Here is a 26,193-nt window from a genome sequence, read left to right as displayed (position 1 = left end):
GGGACATGAACTGCCAAAGTGTGAAATACACAGTGACAAAGATGAAGAGTTTTGACATAAATGACAGTCCATTTCTCACTAATGTCTGATGTCTCAGGCTCCAAATCATGAAAGTGACTGTAACACGAAGAATCTATAGGAGCTACCACCCAGAATGGCTATCGGCCAACAGAAGGATGGAACAGAATAAAGTAAATCAAAGATTAAAGGATTAGTACCTAAAACCAGCTGATTAATGACAGAGAAATACTACATGTACTAAGCTTCCCTATTTTACTAAATAATACAAAAGTGACTTGTTATTTAATAGTTATATTTTAATTCTTGCCAAATGTGTGTAATGATATTATTTGAACTTCTGAGAATATTCATACAACAGAAATAGTTATCAATTCTGTATACATGGGGGAGAAGAAGTAGTTTTACTTTGTAATTCATTCTATAAAATTACAAAGATTCATGTGACAAAGAGGACCTTACCATTCTCCTTAGCTGGACTGCTGCTGCCGCTGCTAAGTCACTTCAGTCGTGTCTGACTCTGTGCGACCCCGTAGATGGAAGCCCACCAGGCTCCCCCGTCCCTGGGATTCCAGGCAAGAACACTGGAGTGGGTTGCCATTTCCTTATCCAATGCATGAAAGTGAAAAGTGAAATTGAAGTCGATCAGTCATGTACAACTCTTTGCAACCCCATGGACTGCAGCCTACCAGCCTCCTCCATCCATGGGATTTTCCAGGCAAGAGTACTGGAGTGGGGTGCCATTGCCTTCTCCATTAGCTGGACTAAAATTTAGATACTCTTCTTCCTGACTACAGGCCCCAGCTTCCCTTTTCTTAGAACATTTACTTTAGAAAACTTACAGTTGTAAACTCTTTCTCTCTCTCTTTGATATGTTTGTTTTTGTTTCTTTGAGACATATGAAAATCTTTTTAAAAGTCCTCTTGCCAGTTTTATGACCAGGAATGTCTTTCTCAAGGACTAGAAGCAATTTCTTTGAAAGATAATCATCAAGAAAGATTAATACCTGTATCGCCTAGTCTCTGTTAAGGAATCTAATTCAGTGGGTGCAAATTAGCAAACACAGAAAGCCTGATCACAGAGAAAACCATTTGCAAACTCAGGAGTAACTCAGGGTGCAAGCCTCCCCCTAAGCTTTCTACTAACTCCCTCCCCTGCTTAAAAAAATAAAAAGAAAAAAGAACAGGAGAGGGAGGAAGAGAGAGCAAGAGAGGAAAAACAGAAAAAGAAAAACAGACAAAATGTAAACCTCTCACTTTTTCTTTCAGTGGAGTTGACCTTAGATTTCTGGGGCTCTCTCCTCTATTGCAATATCCTTGAATTAAGTTTTCTTTGCCTATAACTTTATGCAGTGCAAGGTTTGCCTTGACACATGTGTAAGCAGCTCCAAGAAAGAAAAGGGGCAAAAGAGCTGCTGTTTTTTCCTTAAACCTTAATCATAAAGATGAAATATTTAGGCAACATGTAACTTAGCTCCTAATTTCTGTTTTTCTAAGTATACACAAAACCTTACCTAACTTGTTGATTCTTTGCCTGGATTAAAAGGAATAAGAATGAAGAATTGAGTAGTCAGAGGATGACTGAATCACAACCCCTGTGCATGTTCAGTCACTTCAGTTGTGTCCAACTCTTTGTGACCCCATGGACTGTAGCCTGCCAGGCTTCTCTGTCCATAGGGATTCTCAAGGCAAGAATACTGGGATGGGTTGCCATGCCCTCCTCCAGGGGATCTTCCAGACCCAGGGATCAAATCCGAGTCTCTTATGTCTCCTGCATTGGCAGGCAGTTTCTTTACCACTAGCACCACCTGGGAAGTCCCTCACTACCCCTAGCAACCCCTTAGTAAATTTTCAGGCAGACCACAAGGGCAAGAGAACATCCAGTTACAGTCAAACCATGAGAGCAAGACAGCGTCCCATGACGCAATGGAAAAATGATGAAGAATCTGACCTCCTGCCTTAATAATCAACTGAGATTGTTTCCCCTTTAAAAATTGTCATGGTTGAGCAGTATCTTCAGAGTTGGTGTCGAATGAACAACGACAAAAAAAAGCACAACGTGCAAGTTGCAAGTTGTTTTATTTGGGGCAAAACGAGGACTGCAGCCTGGGAGACAGCACTCAGATAGCTCTGAAAAATTGATCCAATGAGGCAGGGGGGGAGATTATATACATACATACATACATATATATGTGTATATACATATTTTTGCAGGAGTTTTCTGCTAGTCACAGGGAGCAATCATCACCATGGATTTTAGTGCTTTCTAGATTTGACAGGACACAGGAATCAGGCTCATAATATCAGCTCCTGAAAATATCTAACCATCTGAAGACCTGTTCTGCCAGTTTTGCCCAGCACAAAGAGTGTCTCATTTCTATACTTCCCTCTGAACTTGTTTCAGGGGGTGTTGAAAATTAGCATCTGCAACAGCACCTGATTTAATCCTTGTAGCAGTAGATGGCATGGAGAAGGCAATGGCAACCCACTCCAGTACTCTTGCCTGGAAAATCCCATGGATGGAGGAGCCTGGTGGGCTGCCTTCTATGGGGTCGCACAGAGTCGGACACGACTAAAGCGACTTAGCAGCAGCAGCAGCAGCCTGTACGAAGTGGAGAAGAAAAGGCAACCCACTCCAGCACTCTTGCTTGGGAAATCCCATGGACAGAGGAGCCTGGTAGGTTGCAGTCCATGGGGTTGCAAATACAACTTAGCAACTAAACAACCACCATCATCAGCCTGTATGAAGACTAGGAATTCTAGCCACCAGCAAGAGCTAGAGGTCAGAGGCAAATTTTCCCTGGTTCATGCCTCTATTTGAAAGCAGGAATGTGTCAAGGAGGCAAAAATTGTAAAGACAGGTGCAAAATTTATTATTAGAGACACAGCACAACAAATGGGAGAGCACAGGTAGAAACAGTTTATTTAAGACAGAAGCCAGGCTGAGATACACATCTAGACAAAAAGGGTGTGGGTGTCCCCCCAGTGAGGAGGAGCCCGGCAAAGAGGTGGTTAAATCATTTACATAGGACTGTTCTTCTGGCTCTGTGTTTTGTTGTTGTTTAATCACTAAGTCATGTCGACTCTTTTGTGACCCCACGGACTTAGCCTACCATGGATTTCCCAGGCAAAAATACTGGAGTAGGTTGCCATTTCCTTCTTCAGGGCATCTCCCTGACCCAGGAATGGAACCCGTTCTCTGCTTGGCAGGTGGATTCTTTACCACAGAGTACCTGGGAAGTTGTTCTTTGTTTTGACCAATTATCTTTTTCCACACCTAACCTGCCAGAAGGAAGACTCTTCCTGACTTGAGTGTGCAAATTTTTTTCCAAGATGGATTCCAACTCAGAGGCCTATGGGAGGCCTTGGCATCACTGATTTAGGGCTGATGCTCCCTCCATTTTGACCCCCAAGGAGTCTTTCTGCACATGTACAGTGTCTCCCTTGCCCCAAGGATGGGAAATATGTGACCTCTTGATCTTTTACTCAAACAGGGTTTAGCCCCTCTCTGCCCTGTCGTAACTGTTATCTTAAAGTGTCCAGAGGAAGTAGAGACCAGCTTTGCCCTATTCCTGTTATTATTCCATCTTGAAGTACAAACAAGTGGCTAGTTGTAAATGCCTAACCTGGAGCCGCCTGGAGGAGGGCATGGCAGCCCACTCCAGTATTCTTGCCTGGAGAGTCCCACGGACTGGCGAGCTGCAGTCCATAAGGTCACAGAGGGTCAGACACGACTGAGCGAATAAGCACCGCACAGCACAGCCCAGCCTGGAACTCGTCTATCTTCTCCTCACAGGTCGTTAATGGACCAGTACTACGCGGCCCCACAACGTCAGCTGCCTGACCCTGTGGCAAGTCATACTGATTTAGGAAGAGGCACAGTGACTGATATTTTGGATACAACCAGAAAATTTGATCTCAGATATGTATATTAGAGTCCAAACCTTACCTCTAGGGTTTATAGCGTACACTATCACAATATACCATCAGTTGTCAAAATGGCAGGTAAACTTTCCTAGAAAAGCAATGGTCATGGCTGTGGAGGATGTGGCAGGCATCAGAGAGGTGTGCGAAATGAAAGCACTCCCCAGATAGGCTTTGGGTGGAGAGTAAATAAATATTTAATTTGGTAAAGCGCAATCACCATGATATTAATTCTAGGGTAATAAACAAATCCATTCCAAAACCATTTAGAAATAAAATATTGCCTGCCATATTCGTAAACAAAGGATGTCACGGTCATCGGCAATTGCACCTCCATTTCCACAATGGTGATCCCTGAGGGGACTCAGGAGACTACCTGCCATCAGGCAGCCATCAGATGGCAGCCACTCCCTGAGGTGCAGCTTGAGGAAACTCTGGATGTGAAAACACAGGATCTTGGCCCCAGATAGCTGGCATATCATAACTTCAGTGAGCCCAGATTCCTGCAGCTTCCTATACATAGAAAAGTGTTAAATTCCTCAACTTGAGATATCTGGTTTTCTTTTTATTAACTGTATAGACCACGGGATCTCAAAGAGTCAGACACAACTGAGCAACTTTCACTTTCACTTTTTATTAACAGTAATCCTTTTCTGGTACCAAGTGTTGCTGCAAAAAGTCCTATATATCATGGTGTCCCCATTGCTCTTTGGAGCAGTTTTCTCAGGGTTACTTGAGATGCTGCCTCCTGAACTTGACATCCTACATCCTACATCCTTGACATTGTACACCAAATAAAACACCACTCTCAAATATTAAGCTGTGCATTTTTTTTTCATTCAACACCAAAATGAGACAAAGTTCCACAGTCATCCTATTAATGCCAGCTATTTCAAAATGTTAAGAAAGACTCAAAGAACTGAATAATAGATTTTGATAGAAAAATCTATTTTGATAGCCACCTAAAGTAAATCAGGTGTCTGAATGGCAAAGAATCCACCTGCCAAGCAGGAGATGTGAGTTCAATTCCTGGGTCGAGAAGATAGCCTGGAGAAGGAAATGGAAACCCACTCCAGTATTCTTGCCTGGGAAATCCTAAGGAGAGAGAAGCCTGGCAGGCTGTAGTCCGTGGGGTCACAAAAGAGTCAGATGAGACTTAGCGACTGTACAACAACAAAGTAAATCTACTACCTCATGTACATTTGATGGTGATTCCCTAATTGAAGGGTGAAAAGGGAAACTTCAGTGGAATCTGTGAAACAGATTAATACTTCTGGACTAACCAATCAAGAAGAATTGAAACACAAAGCCCATTCACTCAGCTAAAGAGTCTAATGAGGTTAAGGATTACAGAATCTCCTATGCAGATTCTGATTATGTGGAACTTCTGCCTCAAAAATGAGAGCACTAAAACACACATTAAAAAAAAGAAAAATTGTTGAGACAGCAATTACATCTTGTGGATTCCTTTTTACTTGTAAAAAGAGAAGCACAATAAAAGTATGAAAAAATGCTCATTGTAGAATCATTTTTAATAAGTAAAAGCTTTAAATTACTTAAATGTTCAATAATAGAAGAATAATTATGTAAATAAAGGATTTGGTTATAATAAAAGGAATACTAAGCAGATATTCAAAATCATGTTTAAAAAAATGACACAAAAATACTCATATAATTTTAGGAAACAAAAGCAGTAGGCAAAATGCAATTTATGCTGTTAGCATGAGTATATGATATCATGTAAATATACATGTAGACAACATTAAAATTTGTGCTAAAATAAAAATGTTACCCTCTTTGTGTTCAGAGATTATATATTTTTTTTCTCATGTTTCCTCATGTTTGTATACTCCTTGCACTAAAAAAATATTGCTATTTTTTATTATTAAAAAAAAAAGAAACCTTAAAAAAAATAACTACAAAGTGTCAAAGCTAAGATTTTGCTCTACTTGTAAAATTAAACTGTTAGTCTGTCACAGCTTCATAGATGCTATAGGAAGACAGGATTTTGTGTCAGAAGCAAAGGACCTTATTATGCCCGACACAGCAGGCGATGAGTTCACATTCACACTGGGTCTCTTGCTCCACCATGTTCCTCAGTAGTGAGGCAGAGAATGATGTGTGTAGACAGGAGCCCAGGGATTCAGTTTAGAAATATGGAAGCTTTAGAGCTTCTACAAAATCTTCCCAACCTTGGAGAAGGAAATGGCAACCCACTCCAGTACCCTTGCCTGGAAAATCTCATAGACAGAGGAGCTTGGTAGTCCATGGGGTCGCAAACAGTTGGACACGACTAAGCAACTTCACTTTCTTTCTTTTTTTGCCCTTTAGGGAGACAATATCATAACCTTCAGGGAACAAATCTGCTCTCTGCCTCAGAGGGAGACACTATCTCTCATCTTCCAAAGATGTTAGCTATGAAAACATCCTTCAAAAGATAGTTTAGGGCATATATAAAATATACTATATATAACAGCTTAATACTATATATAATAGTTTAATACTATATATAGAGAGAGAGAGAAAAGAGAAAGAGTAAATGCAAACTATGCCAGAACTACTGATGACAGATATTTTTAGGAACTAATAATATTGTTTCCTTGTTTAAATGCACAGTTTAGTAGATGAAATTAGATAAATATACCAATGAATTTATATATATATGTGTGTATGTGTGTATATATATAATGTATATATCAAATACATTACTATTACACATTATATATATAAATGTATAGTAAAATACATATGCATATATATGCCTCTAATATATAATGCCTATTAGCCTTTGCCTCCACTACATAGAATGTCAAGGTATCAATTTTCAAAATACTGATAATCACTCCTGTGAAATGATTTGATCATTTTAATATGTTAAATTAGGCTTTCAAAGTGATTTATTTGTAGTCTCAAGTCAACTTTTACTTGATTGTGATTTGTTTTGTCTTTTAATGCTCTTGTCCATTGCTAAATAGAGCATTTATAAGTTTCCTAAAAATCATTTTCCTATAATATTATTTTAGTTTTCTGGCCCTTTGCAAAACCCATAGTAGTCTTCAGAAGGACTCAGAAGCAGTCACATGCATGATTCAGAAACACTTCTAAAGGAGGCAGTTGGATAACCACAGGAGTCAAGTTCACCTTGGAATGGACTCTGGAAGAGTTATAAGTCTCCATCACAAAGAAAATAACCCCAGGGCATCATTGCAGCTGCCCCCAAACTGTGTGATACTCTTACAAGACACAGTGCCACATGGTGAGAATGGAAGCTTTCAGAAGTGTGAGGATTGCTGATAAAAGAGAGTTGATGGCACTGGGGAAAGGATGTGTTTTCAAAGTAAGTAGAAGCGAGCAGTGCAAATTATACCTTAGAGGATCTAGAGTTCAAAAAGAGTCCTAACCTAACTGTAAGTGAGGAGACAGAAAGTAGTTCCAGGAGCTATTTTTTAACATATTTTTAAATTAATGTAAAAATCAGGAAACAACTGTTTGTTATAGTTAGCATTTCTATTATTTCTGGAGTCCAGAAAGCAAAACTTCAACATTCTTTCATTTAGAAGACATTTTTCCAGACCTCAAATTATGGTTGAGAATATATTAGGAAACAAGTATATGACACTTCTTCTAAATCATTTTTGCATTTGGTACTGCAAAAGTAAGACTTGTAGAGGGATAGATGAAACCACTGTAGTGCAATGAATATGCTATAACTTTAACATGTGTGTGTGTTAAGTCACTATAGCCCTGTCTCAACTCTTCGTGACACCATGGACTGTAGCTTGCCAGGCTCCTCTGTCCATGGGATTCTCCAGGCCAGAATAGTGGAGTGGATTGCCATGCCATCCTCCAGGGGATCTTCCCTCCAGACCATCTTCCCGACCCAGGGACCCACATGTCTTATGTTTCCTGCATTGACAGGCAGGTTCTTTACCACTAACTCCACCTGGGAAACCCAGATAATAGAGTATACATTTCCTATCTCAATATCCCCTTAGCTGTGTCAGTCTTCAGACCTCTTAAAACCAGTCATCTTCAGATTCCTTAGAATACTGTACATTATAATTGTTAATAAATGTGCATTCAGATAGTGGATTCAGTACATATTTTTTCCCCCTGAAATTGACCAGCACAGTGCTTTGTATGAAATGTTCAATAAACAGCTATTCAGTGGATAAATGCCTAAACAAGCACTTATAGTTGGAAGGGAAAGGAAAAAGATTTAAGGTAAATGTCATAGGATCAATTTGGCTAGAAAACTCCCAATAAATCACAAATCATTTAGTCTTTACCTCCATGGTAATTTAATAGCACGTCCTACTCACACTGGAAACTTCCAAACTTGGCTGAGAATCTTGGGCAACTGAACCCAAATACTTGAAAAAGAAATCTTGTCATTTATTCAAATTGACCCATCAGTTTTATTTGATCATTTCTCTTATGAAGTCAAAACAAAATATTATGTAAATATCTAAGCAGCTTTTAAAACAAACATGGGTGATTGCTTTCTAATGACATCTCAGTTACTAAATTGATGTTTTATTAGCATTTCAATATTATCAGAAATAGCTGTATTCTTCTTTGGGAATATGAAACCATACCAAAAAGAATTTTAAATTACCAAACAAATGCTTACTATTTCCATTGCCATATGTTTATTCATTGACAATCTCATCAGTGCCTTCTTAATTTTAAACTCAATGGCAGAGACTCAATTTTTAAAAATTAAATTAAAAACATCATGAAATTCAAAGATATATAATCTTTTGACAAGAAAGGCTAATTTCCATATTTTTATTTCAGGAATTTTGTCATGCAACTTTTTTTCTCCATGACTTTTTTTTTTAAATCTTTTCCTTAAGATAATCCTCTTTCTTAGAACAAATTTTTATTATGAAAACTCAACTATATTTACATAAAACTTTGTTTTTACCAGTCACATGAAAATGGGATCTTTTTCTGGTTAAGTGTGTTTTAGGTACAAATGTTTGTTATGAAAGGGAGCCTCTGAGTGCAGTGAAGAACAGGGCAGGGTCAGTTGGAGGCTGTAACTACAGACAATCAGACAAAGCTCTTCATCTTGGATCAAAAATCAGGATGAATCGTAAAATACCAGACAAGAGTACAGAGTAATATTCAGAAGGCAGAATTTTGAACACAAGCCAATATGTCTCCAAGTTATTTATAAGACTCTTGAATCTACAAATGCAGCCAAGATCAAGGGGAAATAGTTGTCTACATTAACCGGGATTCTCTGGATGCAAGTAACTGAACAAATTTAACCAAGTGAAAACAAGAGAAATTGATTTTAAGGACACAGCCTGGAAAGGGAAGAAAATCAAACTAGAGACCAACTTTCTCCAGTAAATAGACATGGCACACACTATCTCGTCAGGTGAATGAGTTTAACGTCAGCAAGGATAAGCTATATTGATAGCATGTACACTAGATATGATGTGAAGAAAATGGTGTTTACCTCACACTTTTGCTCCAAATCACCCAGAGCCTCAGATTAACAATCAGAAACAACATAAAACAAATCCAGACTGACATTCCACAAAATATCTAACTAGTACTCCTCAGAACTTTCAAGGAAATTCTGACAAACTCTCTCAGCCAAGAGGATTCTATAGACATGACTGTTGATGGAATATGAAATCTTGGATGGGATACTGAAAACAGAAGAATGGCATTAGAGGAAAACAGGGGAAATCTAAAAACACAGATTTTTGTTGATGATAATGTATCAACATCGGTTCATTAATTGTGACAAATATACCATACTAATGGATGATGTTAAATAATAGGAGAGATTGTGTCTGGGGTATGAGAGAATTCTTTATACGTTTTCCATAAAAATTCTATAAATCTAAAACAGTTCTAAAAATTTTAGATGTTATGTTAAAAATGGCATTTAAGAAAAACTAAAAGAAGGAAACTGTGCGACTGCTGCATATAAGACAGAAAAACTGCAGCATAAACTGAGAAACATTTATTCCAAAACTAGAAGACTCTTGAGAGTCCCTTGGACTGCAAGAACATCAAACCACTCAATCTTAAAGGAAGTCAACCCCGAATATTCATTGGAAGTACTGAGGCTGAAATTCCAATACTTTGACCACCTGAGGCAAACAGCTGACTCATTGGAAAAGACTCTGATGCTGGGAAAGATTGAGGGCAGGAGGAGAAGGGGACAGGAGAGGATGAAATGGATGGATGGCATCATTGACTTAATGGACATAAATTTGAGCAAACTCAGGGAGATAGTGAAGGACAGAGAAGCCTGGCAACAACTAGTGTTACAGGTGGATTTTCAACTGTTTTGAAGGTTGGCACCCAATCTCCACATAGTTCAACTGTATTTCAAAACTCTTGATTTATCTATATTTCCTTGGAGCTCTGTCAATTGATGCTATATGTTAATGAATTTTGTAATGTGCATTTATTTATTTCTAATTTATTTATTTATTAAAGGATAATTGCTTTACAGAACTTTGTTGTTTTCTATCAAACCACAACATGAATCAGTCATAGGTGTGTGTGTGTGTGTATATATATATATATATATATATATATACCCTTCCTTGAACCTCCCTCCCATCTCACTCCCCATCCCACCCTTCTACACTGATACAGAGCTCTTGTTTAACTTTCCTGAGGCATACAACAAATTCCTGCTGGCTATCTATTTTACATATGATAATGTAAGTTTCCATGTTACTCTTTCCATACATTTCATCCTCTCCTCCCCTCTCCCCATGTTTATAAGTCTATTCTCTATGTCTGCTTCACCATTGGTGCCCTGTAAATAAATTCTTCATACCATTTTTCTAGATTCTGTATATATGTGTTAGAATACAAGATTTATCTTTCTCTTTCTGACTCACTTCACTCTGTATAATAGGTTCTACGTTCATCCACCTTATCAGAACTGACTCAAATGCATTCCTTTTAATGGCTGAGTAATTATCCCACTGTGTATATGTACCACAACTTTTTAACCATTCATCTGTTGATGAACATCTAGGTTGCTTCCATTTCTAGCTATTTAAACAGTGCTGCAATGAACAATGGAATACATGTGCCTTTTTCAATTTTGGTTTCCTCAGGGTATAGGCCTAGGAGTGGGATTGCTGGGTCATATGGTGATTTTATTCCTAGTTTTTTTAAGGAATCTCCAGACTGTCTTCCATAGTGGCTGTATCCATTTACATTCCCACCAACAGGGAAAGAGTGTTCCCTTTTCTCCAAACCCTCTCCAGCATTTACTGTTTGTAGATTTTTGATGATGGTCATTCTGACCAGTGTGAGGTGATATCTCATTGTAGTTTAGGTTTGCATTTCTCTAATAATGAGCGATGTGGAGCATTTGTTTATTAGCCCTCTGTATGTCTTCTTTGGAGAAATGTCTGTTTAGGTCTTTTCCCCACTTTTTGATTTTTTTTTTTTTTTTTGCACTAAGTTGTATGAGCTCCTTGTATATTTTGGAAATTAATTCTTTGTCAGCTGTTTCATTTGCTATTATTTTCTACCATTCTGAGAGTTGTCTTTTCACCTTATTTATAGTTTCCTTTGCTGTGCAAAAGGTTTTAAATTTAATCAGGTCCCACCTGTTCACTTTTGTTTTTATTTCCATTACTCTAGAAGGTGGGTCATAGAGGATCTTGCTTTGATTTATATCATAGAGTGTTCTGCCTATGTTTTCCTCTAAGAGTTTTATAATTTCTGGTCTTACATTTATGTCTTTAATCTATTTTGAGTTTATCTTTGTGTATGGTGTTAGGAAGTGTTCTAATTTCATTCTTTTATATGTAGCTGTCCAATTTTCCCAGCACCATTTATTAAAGAGGCTGTCTTTGCCCCATTGTATATTCTTGCCTCCTTTGTCAAAAATAAGATACCCGTAGGTGCATTGATTTATTTCTGGGCTTTGAAAACTGTTCCCTTGGTCTATATTTCTGTTTTTGTGCCAGTACCATACTGTCTTGATGACTGTAGCTTTGTAGTATAATCTGAACTCAGGAAGGTTAATTCTTCCAGCTCCATTCTTCTTGCTCAAGATTGCTTTGGCTATTTGGGGTCTTTTGTGCTTCCAAATGAATTGTGAAATTTTTTGTTCTAGTTCTGTGAAAATTGCCATTGGTAATTGGATAGGGATTGCATTGAATCTGTAGATTGCATTTGGTAGCACAGTCATTTTCACAGTATTGATTCTTCCTACCCAGGAATATGGAATATCTCTCCATATGTTTAAATAATCTTTGATTTCTTTCATTAGTGTCTTATAATTTTCTGTGTACAGTTTTTTTGTCTTCTTAGGTAAGTTTATTCCTAGATATTTATTCTTTTTGTTGCAATGGTGAATGGGATTGATTCCTTAATTTCTCTTTCTGAATTTTCATTGTTAGTATATAGAAATGCCAGTATTTTTTGTGTACTGATTTTGTATTCTGCAACTTTGCTAAATTCACTGATTAGCTCTAGAAATTTTCTGATACTATCTTTAGGGTTTTCTATGCACAGTATCATGCCATCTACAAACAGTGAGAGCTTTACTTCTTCTTTTCCCATCTGAATTACTTTTATTTCTTTTTCTTCTCAGATTGCTATAGCTAGGACTTCCAGAGCTACACTGAATAAAAGTGGTGAAAGCGGACACCCTTGACTTGTTTCTGATCTTAGGGAGAATGCTTTCAGTTTTTTCACTACTGAAAATGATGTTTGCTGTAGGCTTATCATATATGGCCTTTACTATGTTGAGGTAGGTTCCTTCTGTGCCCATTTTTGAAGGGTTTTAACCATAAATGGGTGCTGAATTTTGTAAAAGGCTTGTTCTGTATCTATTGAGATGATCACATGGCTTTTATCTTTCAATTTGTTAATATGGTGTACCACATTTATTGATTTGCATATATTGAAGAATCCTTGCATTCCTGGAATAAACCCAACTTGATCATGGTGTATGAGCTTTTGGATGTGTTCCTGAATTCTGTTCACTAAAATTTTGAGGACTTCTGTATCTATGTTCATCAGTGACACTGCCCTTTAGTTTTCTTTTTTTTTGTATTGTCTTTGTCCTGTTTTGGTATCTGGATGATGGTGGTCTCGAGAATGAGTTTAGAAGTGTTCCTTCATCTGCAATTTTTTGAAAGAGCATTAGCTCTTCTCTAAATGTTTGATAGAATTCTCCTGTGAAGCCATCTGGCCCTGGGTTTTTGATTTTGGGGAGATTTTTTTCTTTTTATCACAGCTTCAATTTCAGTGCTTGTAATTGGGCTGTGCATAATTTCTATTTCTTCCTGGTTCAGTCTTGGAAGATTGACCTTTGTTAAGAATCTCTCCATTTCTTCCAGGTTATCCATTTAATTGTCATATCATTGTTCATAATAGTCTCTTATAATCCTTTGTATTTCTGCATTGTCTGTAACCTCTCCTTTTTCATTTCTATTTTTTTAAATTTGATTCTTCTCTCTTTTTTATTGATGAATATGGCTAAATGTTTATCAATTTTGTTTATCGTCTCAAAGAACCAGCTTTTAGTTTTATTAATCTTTACTACTGGTTTTTTTACCTATCATTTCTTTTTCATTTATCTCTGCTCAGATCTTTGTGATCTCTTTCCTTCTCCTAATTTTGGTTTTTTTGTTGTTGTTCTTCTTCTTCTTTTTCAGTTGTTTTAGACATAATGTTAGGTGGTCTCTTTGATGTTTTTCTTGTTTCTTGAGGTAGGATTGTATTACTATAAACTTCCCTTTTAGAACAGCTTTTTCTGATCCCATCCATTTTGAGTGGTCGTGTTTTTATTGTCATTTGTTTCTAGAAATTTTTTGACTTCCTTTTTCATTTCTTCAGTAATCTGCTGATTATTTAGAAACGTGTTGTTTAATCTCCACGTGTTTGTGTTTCTTACAGTTTTTTTCTTGTAACTGATATCTAGTCTCATAGCATTGTGGTCAGAGAAGATGCTTAATACCATTCCAATTTTCTTAAATTTACTGAGGTTTGATTTGTGACCCAAGATGTGGTCTATCCTGGAGAATGTTCCATGTGAACTTGAGAAGAAGCATTTAGATGGAATGTCCTAAGATATCAATGAGATCCATCTGATCTAATGTATCATTTAAGACTTGTGTTTCCTTATTGACTTTCTGTTTTGTAATCTGTCCATTGGTGTGAGTGGGGTGTTAAAGTCTCCTACTATTATTGTGTTACTGTCAATTCCTCCTTTTATGTCTGTTAGTGTTTGTCTTATGAATTGAGGTGCTCCTATGTTGGGTGCATCAGTTCAGTTCAGTTCAGTTCAGTCATTCAGTCATGTCCGACATCTTGCGACCCCATGAACCACAGCATGCCAGACCTCCCTGTCCATCAACAACTCCCGGAGTTCACCCAAACCCATGTCCATTGAGTTGGTGATGACATCCAACCTTATCCTCTGCCGTCCCCTTCTTATTCTGCCATCAATCTTTCCCAGCATCAGGGTCTTTTCAAATGAGTCAGCTCTTCGCATCAGGTGGCCAAGGTATTGGAGTTTCAGCTTCAACATCAGACCTTCCAATGAACACCCAGGACTGATATCCTGTAGGAGGAATGGTTGGATTTCTTTGCAGTCCAAGGGACTCTCAAGACTCTTCTCCAACACCACAGTTCAAAAGCATCACTTCTTTGGCACTCAGCTTTCTTTATAGCCCAACTCTCACGTCCATACATGACTACTGGAAAAACCATAATCTTGACTAAATGGACATTTGTTGGCAAAGTAGTCTCTGCTTTTTATATGCAGTCTAAGTTGGTCATAACTTTCCTTTCAAGGAGTAAGTGTCTTTTAATTTCATGTCTGTAATCATCATCTGCAGTGATTTTGGAGCCCAGAAAAATAAAGTCAGCCACTGTTTCCCCACCTATTTGCAATGAAGTGATGGGACTGGATGCCAAGATCCTAGTTTTCTGAATGTTGAGCTTTAAACCAACTTTTTCACTCTCCTCTTTCACTTTCATCAAGAGGCTCTTTAGTTCTTCATTTTCTGCCATAAGAGTGGTGTCATCTGCATATCTGAGGTTATTGATATTTCTCCCACCAATCTTGATTCCAGCTTTTGCTTCTTCCAACCCAACATTTCCCATAATATACCCTGCATATAAGTTAAATAAGCAGGGTGACAATATACAGCCTTGACGTACTCCTTTTCCTATTTGGAACCAGTCTGTTGTTCCATGTCCAGTTCTAATTGTTGCTTCCTGACCTGCAATCAGGTTTCTCAAGAAGCAGGTCAGGTGGTCTGGTATTCCTATCTGTTTCAGAATTTTCCATGGTTTCTGGTGATCCACACTGTCAAAGGCTTTGACATAGTCAATAAAGCAGAAACAGATATTTTTCTGGAACTCTCTTGCTTTTTTGTTGATCCAGCAGATGTTGGCAATTTGACCTCTGGTTCCTCTGCCTTTTCTAAAACAAGCTTGAACATCTGAAAGTTCACAGTTCATGTATTGCTGTAGCCTGGCTTGGAGAATTTTGAGCATTACTTTACTGGCTTGTGAGTGTAATTGTGCAGTAGTTTGAGCATTATTTGGCATTGCCTTTGGTTGGGATTGGAATGAAAACTGACCTTTTCCAGTCCTGTGGCCACTGCTGAGTTTTCTGAATTTGCTGGCATATTGAGTGCAGCACTTTCACAGCATCATCTTTCAGGATTTAAAATAGCTCAACTGGTATTCCATCACCTTCGCTAGCTTTGTTCATAGTGATGCTTCCTAAGGCCCACTTGAGTTCACATTCCAGGGTGTGTGGCTCTAGTTGAGTGATCACACCATCATGATTATCGGGGTCATGAAGACCGTTTTTGTACAGTTCTTCTGTGTATTCCTGTCACGTCTTCTTAATATCTTCTGCTTCTATTAGGTCTCTACCATTTCTGTCCTTTATTGTGCCCATCTTTGCATGAAATATTCCCTTGGTATCTCTAATTTTCTTGAAGAGATCTCTAGTCTTTCCCATTCTATTGTTTTCCTTTATTTCTTCGCATTGATCGCTGAGGAAGACTTTCTTATCTCTCCTTCCTATTCTTTGGAACTCTGCATTCAAATGGGTATATCTTTCCTTTTCTCTTTTGCTTTTCTCTTCCCTTCTTTTCACAGCTATTTGTAAGGCCTCCTCAGAGAGCCATTTTGCTTTTTTGAATTTCTTTTTCTTAGGGATGGTCTTGATTCCTGTCTCCTGTACAATGTCATGAACCTCCATCCATAGTTTATCAGGTACTCTATCAGATCTAGTCCCTTAAATCTATTTCTCACTTCTGCTGTATAGTCCACTGTATAGTCATAAGGGATTTGATTTAGGCCATACGTGAATGGTCTAGTGATTTTCTCCATTTCCTTCAATTTCAGTCTGAATTTGGCAATAAGGAGTTCATGATCCGAGCCACAGTCAGCTCCTGGTCTTTTTTCTTTTCTTTCTTTCTTTTTCTTTTTGCTGACTTACAGTGCTTCTCCATCTTTGGCTGCAAAGAATATAATCAATCTGATTTTGGTGTTGACCATCTGGTGATGTCCATGTGTAGAGTCTTCTCTTGTGTTGTTGGAAGAGGGTGTTTGCTATGACCATGGCGTTCTCTTGGCATAACTCCATTAGCCTTTGCCCTGCTTCATTCTGTACTCTAAGGCCAAATTTCCCGTTACTCCAGGTGTTTCTTGACTTCTTACTTTTGCATTCCATTCCCCTATAATGAAAAGGACATCTTTTGTGTGTGTTAGTTCTAGAAAGTCTTGCAGGTCTTCATAGAACTGTTCAACTTCAGCTTCTTCAGCGTTACTGGTCAGGGCATAGACTTGGATTACCGTGATATTGAATGGTTTGCCTTGGAAACAAATAGAGATCATTCTGTCGTTTTTGAGATTGCATCCAAGTACTGCATTTCAGACTCTTTTGTTGACTATGATGTCTATTCCATTTCTTCTAAGGGATTCCTGCCACAGTAGTAGATATAATAGTTATCTGAGTTAAATTCACCCATTCCAGTCCTTCTTAGTTCACTGATTCCTAGAATGTCAGTGTTCACTCTTGTCATCTCCTGTTTGACCACTTCCAATTTGCCTTGATTCATGGACCTAACATTCCAGGTTCCTATGCAGTATTGCTCTTTACAGCATCGAACCCTGCTTTCATCACCAGTCCCATCCACAACTGTGTGTTGTTTTTGCTTTGGCTCCATCCCTTCTTTCTTTCTGGAGTTATTTCTCCACTGATCTCCAGTAGCATATTGGGCACCTACTGACCTGAGGAGTTCATCTTTCAGTGTCCTATATTTTTGCCTTTTCATACTGTTCATGGGGTTCTCAAGGCAAGTATACTGAAGTGGTTTGCATTCCCTTCTCCAGTGGACCACATTCCATCAGACCTCTCCACCATGACCTGGCCGTCTTGGGTGGCCCCACACAGCATGGCTTAGTTTCATTGAGTTAGACAAGGCTGTGGTCCATGTGATCAGATTGGGTATTTGTCTGTGATTGTAGTTTCAGTCTGTCTGCCCTCTGATCCCCTCTCTCAGTGCCTATTTGTCTTACTTGGGTTTCTCTTACCTTTGACGTGGGGTCTCTCTTCACAGGTGCTCCAGCAAAGCACAGCCGCTGCTCCTGTTTGGTGGATATTTACAATTGTTATGTCTTCCTCTTGGATTGATACCTTGATCATTATGTGGTGTCCTTCCTTAGCTCTTGTAATATTCATTATTTTAAAGTCTATTTTGTCTGATATGAGGATTGCTACTCCAACTTTCTTTTGCTTCCTATTTGCATGGAGTATATTTTTCCATCCTCTCACTTTCAGTCTAGATGTGTGTTTAGATCTGAAGTGGGTTTCTTGTAGACAGCACATATATGGGTCTTATTTTTGTATCCATTCAGCCAGTCTGTGTCTTTTGGTTGGATCATTTAATCCATTTACATTTAAAATAATTATTGATATATATGTTCCTATTGCCATGTTCTTAATAGTTTGGGGTGCATTTTGTAGATCTTTTTTCTTCTCTGTATTTCTTGACTATGTAAATCTGTTTAACGTTTGTTGTAAAGTTGGTTTGGTGGTACTGAATTATCTTAACTTATGCGTGTCTGAAAAACTTTTGATTTCTCCATCAATTTTTAATGAGATCCTTGCCAGGTACAGTAATTTTGGTTGTATATTTTTCCCTTTCAGTACTTTAAATATATCCTGCCATTCCATTCTGGCCTACAGAGTTTCTTTTGAAAGATCAGCTGTTCAGTGTACAGGATTGCCATTGTATCTTACTAGTTGCTTCTCCCTTGCTGCTTTTAACATTCTTCCTTCGTGTTTCATCTTTGTTAGTTTGATTAGTATGTGTCTTGGTGTGTTCCTCTTTGGATTTATCCTGTATGGGACTCTTTGTGCCTCTTGGAATTGATTGACTATTTCCTTTTCCATGTTGGGGAAATTTTCAACTATAATCTCTTCAAAAGTTTTCTCATACCATTTCTTTTTCTCTTCTTCTTCTGGGATCCCTATAATTTGAATATTGGTGCTTTTGATATGGTCCCAGTTGTCTCTGAGCCTATCTTCAGTTCTTTCCAATCTTTTTACTTTATTCTGCTCTCCAGCAGTTATTTCTACCATTTTATCTTCCAGCTCACCGACTCATTCTTCTGCTTCAGATACTCTGCTATTGATTCCTTCTAGAATATTTTTAATTTCTGTAATCGTGTTGTTTGTCTCTGTATGTTTATTATTTAATTCTGCTAGGTCTTTGTTCATTGATTCTTGCATTTTCTCCATTTTGTTTTCAAGGTTTTTGATCATCTTTACTATCATTTTTCTGAATTCTTTTTCCGGTAGTTTTCCTGTTTCCTCTTCATTTACTTGGACCTCTGTGTTTCTAGTTTGTTCCTTCATTTGTGTGGTATTTTCTGCCTTTGCTTTTCTTTCTTTCTTTCTTTCTTTTTTTTTTTAACTTATTGTGTTTGAGGTCTCCTTTTGCCAGGCTTCAGGGTTGAATTCTTTCTGCCTTTTGGTTTCCGCCTTCCTAAGATTGGTCCAGTGGTTTGTGTAAGCTTTGTATAGGGTGGAATCTGTGCTGAGTTTTTGTTTGTTTGTTTTCCCTCTGATTGGCAAGACTGAGTGAGGGGATGCTCCTGTCTGATGATGATTGGGTTTGTATTTTTGTTTTGTTTGTTGTTTAGATGAGGTGTCCTTCACAGTGTGCAAATGGTGGTTGGGTGATGACAGGTTATGTATTCAAGTGGTTTCCTTTGTGTGGGTTCTCACTATTTGATACTCCTTAGGGTTAGTTCTCTGGTAGTCTAGAGTCTTGGGGTCAGTGCTCCAACTCCAAAGGCTCAGGGCTTGATCTCTGGTCAGGAATGAAGATTCCATAGTAATTTGTTATGGCATTAAATGAGATTAAAATGAATACCCATAAATGAGAAACCAAAGATGAACCCCAGACAAATGGCAATTACAAAGTCAGGCAAATAATAATTTATATACATACATACATACATACATATACATACACACCCATGAGCAAAATCAAAACAGTCCAACAAAAATAAAGTGCAGTAGAGTGGGGAATAAAGCAAAGTAATCAAACCTAACAAATACGTTGAGAGGAAAGGAAAGAAAGAAAAGAAGGAAAGAAATATATATGTAAAGTTAAATAGGGTAAATGAAAAAGATTTATATACATTAAAGATTAACTGCAAGGGGAAGATAACAGTAGGAAAGGCAAACAAAGGAATATATGTGGAAACAATATAATAGGTTTAAAAAATTAAAATTGTAAAAATAGAGGAAAAACAACAACAACAACAAACGGAAGAAGAAAGCAAAAAAAAAAAAAAGGAAAATTCCACAGAACTGCAAAAGCCCAAGGTAGAGGAGGTAGAAGCTTATAACAATAATGGAAAGTGTGACTGAATATACACATGTACGTGGACACCCATAACCAAAATCAAACAGTTCAACAAAAAATAAATTACAAGAGACTGACCCAGCAAACAAACAAACAAGTAAACAAACAAACAAAAAAAGTATATCTACCAGAACAAAACTAACTAAAGCACATACTGGAAAACAAAATAAAAGCAAGGTGCCAACTGTGGAGTAAAACACTGAAAATTAAACTAACAAATATGTTGAGATGAAAGAAAAGAAAGAATAAAAAAAAGAAAAGAAAGAATAGATATGCAGTTAAATGTAGATAAAGAAGTTTTATATACATTAAAGATTAACTGCAAGAGAAAAAGAACAGTAGAAAAAGTGAACAAAGGGATAAATGTACAAAAAATGATAATAGGTTTAAAAAATTAAAATCAAAATTAGAGAAAGAGAAAAGGGAAAAAAATAAAAGGAAAACTATAGAACTGGAAAAGCCCAACATAGTGGTGGAGGTTTATAATAATAAAAAATGTGACTGAGAGGAAAAAAAAAAGCTCAAAAGTTTAATTACGTTTCATGCTGCTGCTGCTGCTAAGTCGCTTCAGTTGTGTCCAATTCTGTGCGACCCCACAGATGGCAGCCCACCAGGCTCCCCCATCTCTGGGATTCTCCAGACAAGAACACTGGAGTGGGTTGCCATTTCCTTCTCCAATGCATGAAAGTGAAAAGTGAAAGTGAAGTCTCTCCATTGCGTCTGACTCGTAGTGACCCTATGGACTGCAGCCTACCAGGCTGCTCTGTCCATGGGATTTTCCAGGCAAGAGTACTGGAGTGGGTTGCCATTGCCTTCTCCAATTAGGTTTCATTGTGCCAATAAAATTGCCAGTACAACAGAGGAGAAAAAAAGGAAAAAAAGAAAAGAAAAATAAATCTACAGAACAAGTCAAAACATAAGAATAATCAATGTTTTTCTTGAGTCACTGCTGTCAGAGTCCTTTCCCTCGCTGGGAGTCACAGTCCACCTCACCTCCCTAGGATGCCCTCCCCTGTCTGGATCTCCTGTGGGGGCAGCTCAGATTTAATCTGGTCCTACTCCTGTGTGTTCTTGCCTCCAATGTCCACAGCTATCAGAGCTAGTGCGTTTTCTTTTGTGGGAGCTTTCAATGACCTTTTATATACTCCATAGACACAGAGTCTGCCTAGTTGATCGTGTGGATTTAATCTGCAGTTTGCACAGCTGGTGGGAAGGTTTTGGGTCTTCTTCCTTAGCCACACTGCCCCTGGGTTTCACTTGTGGTTTTATTTCCCCCTCTGCATGTGGGCTGTCCACTGGGGTTTGCTCCTGAGGCTGCCCTGGGGGACTTGGGTCTGCCCCGTGAGGGCCAGGGGTGGAGGCCGTGCAGCTGCTGGGGTCGCAGGGGTTCTGGCAGCACCAGGTACCCAGGGGGGTTGGCGGCTACAGTGCTCTGGAAGGGTTATGGCTACCAGCATTGGCCAATATGCTCCAGTCTTCTTGCCTCGAGAGCTCCCCTTCCCTGACAGAAGCCTGGCAGGCCACAGTCTACAGGGTTGGAAAGTCAGACACTACCGAGGCGACCCTATGTGCACAGATGCAAGACTTTTTCCGCCTGTGGCAGCTCTGCCCCAGTGAGATTTGAGCGTGAAGGTGGCCCAGCTGCTTGGCTCCAAGGGCCCCTGGTGGCGCCAAGGGTGCAGGGACAGGTGCTGCCACTGCGGCAGGAGTTATGGCCCCATCAGAGTCTCTTTTCCGAGCCTCTTGTAGCTGGTGATCAGAAGGCCTCTTTGGCCAGTCTTTCTCTGTAGCTCGACCGGCTCAGGCACTTAGAGGGCTCCCTTGCCTGGGGTCCTTCTCTGTTGCTTGGAGCATCAGGCACAAAGAGGGGCCCCCTGACTGGGGTCCTACTCTGTAGATCAGCACGTCAAGCACTTAAAGGGGAATCCTGGGTGGGCTCCTACTCTGTAGTTCAGTGCATCGGGCGTCTGATGGGCCAGCCTCTCTATTGTTCAGCTGCCGATGCTGGTGTGTGGGGAGAGAGAGGCTATGGTGATGGCTCCACCCGCTGTGTGTGACTCGGCAGTATTGCCTTGCTACCACGGCTGCCCAGCTTTCCTCCATAATCATTTCCCACCACAATCTCCTCTCTCACATCCCCTCCATCCATCTCTCTGCAGTCAACAGCAGCCCTCTCCCTGGGATTGCTCCACAATCCCTAAACTCCAGCTCCCCGAGGCTGCACCTTCCAGGGAACCTGCACCCCTGTTCAGGGTATGCATGGCTGTGGCAAGGATTGTCCGATTCTCAGTCCATTTAGGCTGCCACAGATCAGCTGTTTCACTCTCATCCTTAAATGCTGCTCTTCTGACTCAGACAATTGCTCTGATGTGAGGATCAGACCCCTGCTTCAGTTCCTCCACCCCAGAGGGCAGTCCAGTCCTACTAACACTCCTGTTTATCCCCCTAGTTCCTTTGTCCTACCGAGTTTTGTGAGGTTCTACATATTATTTTCCACCGATCAGGTACTCCTGTCTGCTCTCAGCTGTTTGCACACACTTCTGTGTCTGAAGGTGTGTTCCTGGTGTATCCATGGAGAGAGATGTACTCCATATTCATCTACTCCTTCGCCATCTTGTTCTCTGTCTATAATGTGCATTTATTTTTATAATGGCTTTATATGCCTGTTCAACTGTTTATTTAGCTCCACTTTCATTCACTGATTTTCCCCTTTATCTAAATGTAATATTATTACATGGTACAGTTAGAAACCCCAGTGCATTTTGTTTCATATTTTCCCAAGTCAGGAATGCTGGAGCATATCCTTCTCCAGGGGATCACCCCCACCCAGGGATAGAACCCACGTCTCTTATGTCTACCTGCATTGGCAGCCAGGTTCTTTACCACTAGCACCACCTGGGAAGCCCTGAGATGTTCTACCTTTATCCAATTTCCAAATTTTCAGTTTTTCTCAAATTTTATTCTGTGAACTTATTTTTTCATATTTTGACAACATATTGTTGAATCTTTTAAAATTAATTAGAGAGTGCTTGCTTTTGATTTCATGAACTTGCCTCTTTTTACTGTAAGCACAGGTATATTGAGACTTATTTTTGATCATTTTTTTTTTTCCATTTCTTTTCATGCTTTTTCCCCTTGCCTATGGATTAACCCTAGTTTTTTTGTTTGTTTGTTTTAAAATCCATACTATTTATTATCTATTATTTTCTGAAATTAATATTTACAGTCATTTTACCCATTTATTTGTTTATACTTGTGAATATCTGCACTGTTACTATTATTTAGCCTCTTAAGTTATGTCCAACTTTTGTGACTCCATGCCCTGCAGCCCACCAGGCTCTTCTGTTATGTGATTTCCAGGCAAGAACACTGGAATGGGTTGCCATTTTCTTCTCCATGGGATCTTCCTTGATCAGGGATTCAACCTTTGTCTCCTGCATTGACAGGGAGATTCTTTACCACTGAGTTACCAGGGAAGCCTGTCTGTATTGTGTAACCATATATTTACTAGAACACGTTTTCATTTAACTTTTAACTATAATACTGAAATAGTGTTCATTTTATTTTCTGAGTCGTTACGGATATATTTTTTGTTTTGAAATAAGAGCCTTTTGGACAATAATAAATTTCATGTTATTTGATCACCTTTTAGTCCCTTATATCTTTTCACACTTCCTGAATTTAATTATCTCCTTTAAAAACTTCATTCAACAGTATTTGCAAAGTGGATTTCTGTTTTTATTACATTCTCACATTTAAATGAAAACTTTGTTGGCTATAAAATTACAGGTTAAAAACTCTTTTTCATCTATCTATGAACAAGAGCAGGCTACAGTAAGTTTTTACAATAAACTAGCCTGATATATCACAGTAAAGATTATTTCTTGGTCATGTCACAGTCTGAGACAGATCAGGCTGCACGCCCAAACATCCCTCTCCACACAGTGACTCAAGGAACCAGGACAGAGAAGAGAGAGATCGCCACTTTCTACTGAAGTATTCCCCAAGTCTAGAAGAGTGCCAAGCACTTGGTGAGCACTCAGTGGATACTTGTTAACTAGTGAATAAAAAGTAAAGGAAACTATAGATAGAAAATAGAAAAAAAAAAAAAAAATGTAGAGTTTTGAGTACTACTGAGGGAGTCAATATTTGTAAAATAATAGGTGGTTTGTTTAATGTGTCAACATATGCTAAGAGGAAACACTGAGGGACTTTCTTCTAATTTAGAACACAATTAGTTTGCATCTGTAACTGAGTGTGAAATGATGCCTAGACATGTAACCATGGCGGTGGTTTTCTTAACAATGTGAGAACACTTCTTAAAATTCTAGTTCATTGTTAGATGTGAAAAGTCGGAGAATATAGAACATATGATAAGTCTTGCTGCCACTGCTGCTAAGTCGCTTCAGTCGTGTCTGACTCTGTTGACCCCATAGACGGCAGCCCACCAGGTTCCCCTGTCCCTGGGATTCTCCAGGCAAGAACACTGGAGTGGGTTGCTCCTTCTCCAATGTGTGAAAGTGAAAAGTGAAAGTGAAGTCACTCAGTCGTGTCCAACTCTCTGTGACCCCATGGACTGTAGCCTACCAGGCTCCTCCATCCATGGGATTTTCCAGGCAAGAGTACTGGAGTGGGGTGCCATTTCCTTCTCCATTATAATAAGTCTTATCAGTTTTCAATTTCTCCATCTCCTTCTTTAAATCACTTTTCCTCTAATTGTGCTCCATAGTTTACTATCCAACACGTTTTCAGTAGAAGTGGTGGGTAATATTTATTTTGGTTTTGTTAAAAATCCAAAATAAAGTGTAGTCATTTTTATTAAATCAGGTTTACTCATTTGTATTTCTAATTGTCATAAACTTAATTATAACTCTTAAAGAAATATCAGTTTATAAAATATATCTTCACGTAAATAAACTTGTTTAGCTATAGAAATGTACTACCTAGTAAGAAATCACAATCTTAACTATCACACCTTTTGTTTTATATTCTTGGCTGCACATTAAAAAGCTCAAAATGTGAATTTAAGCAAAAAAAATAGCTACATTTTCAAAGAACTTTAAGAGAATTATTTCCACTGCACTTCCTATTAATAAGTGAATAGTCTATCAATAAATCATTGCCTAAGGAAGCACTGGGACACCCCATAGAGGCAAATTTGCTCTTTTATGCTTCTGACCATAATCCCCAAATTGCTGCTCCTTTAGCAAGGTGAAATTTCTGACATTTCATATATCATTAATTCTTTTTCTATTTTGCTTAATCTTACCGCCCTCAGTAATTTGTTAGATCTTTTGAATTCAGACACACATGGTTGTATGCCAAAGGGACTGAAACACATCAGGAATCTAATTTTTCCTGACAATTACATTATGTCACCTCGAGCATTGGTATATTTTACATTTCCATGTTTCTTCCTGATTTGATTGACACGCAACATACTAAATTGCCTTAGCTCTTGAATATAGTTTCTTGATTATAGCCCCAAGAACTCTACCCCCTGATACATGCATATGCGCTGATTTTCAGAAGCAAATATTCTCATAATTAAAGAAACCCTCTCTGTTATCCTTACTTAGCAGTGCCAAGCAATGGCTTTTAGTTTAGGATTGGAGCCTTAAAACTTATTGGCTTATGAATACTATAATTCAATTTGATGCTTGGAGTAACAAAATTTCCCAATTCTTTAGCATTTAGCTTTTAGTTAGGTAAAATCCTATAGTATTTATTGTCTATTCTATAAGAATTACTGGCCTGAAGTCTTATTTTTAAATGAGTGTCTGGAAAAAAAAAATCTAATTAATATACTGATTTCACCTAGCCACATTCCAAGCCTACACCATAAATCATTTTCCTGAAGATAGCAAAGTGATAAGGAAACTTCATTAAAAATTTCTTTAAATATGTGAAAATAAGACTGTTGCCTTTCATCTTGGTAGGGGAGCAAAACATGCTATTTGCAAATTCTTTTTTGGTATGCTGGAGAAGGAAATGGCAACCCACTCCAGTACACTAGCCTGGAAAATCCCACGGACGGAGGAGCCTGGTAGGCTACAGTCCATGGGGTCGCAAAGAGTCGGACACGACTGAGGGACCTCACTTTCACTTTTTGGTATGCGGATTATTTTGAGCTGAAGATAATCAAGGACCAAACAGACTCTTAGGAAGAAATTTTGACCTTCCCTTTAACTGCCTAAAATAATTTAGATAGAGGGTTTATTTCCTTAATAGAGCTATCACCAGAGATATCTGCAAAGAATACTGAATGAGTATGATTAGGCAATTTAGCAGGGCCTAGGAAAGAGTCCCCTTTGTGTCTCATTGTGCCCAGAGGG

The 26,193-nt window shown here is 38.6% G+C and overlaps 1 pseudogene; it reads left to right on the top strand.

Annotated features, from left to right (window-relative positions):
* The first annotated feature begins 3,820 nt into the window (after positions 1-3,820).
* LOC122449335 overlaps positions 3,821-26,193 on the top strand; it is a 69,338-nt pseudogene continuing 46,965 nt past the window's right edge.

The sequence above is a fragment of the Cervus canadensis genome, chromosome 11 (assembly GCF_019320065.1).
Source record: "Cervus canadensis isolate Bull #8, Minnesota chromosome 11, ASM1932006v1, whole genome shotgun sequence".
Lineage (NCBI taxonomy): Eukaryota > Metazoa > Chordata > Mammalia > Artiodactyla > Cervidae > Cervus > Cervus canadensis.
This window is presented reverse-complemented; position numbering and strand designations above follow the sequence as displayed.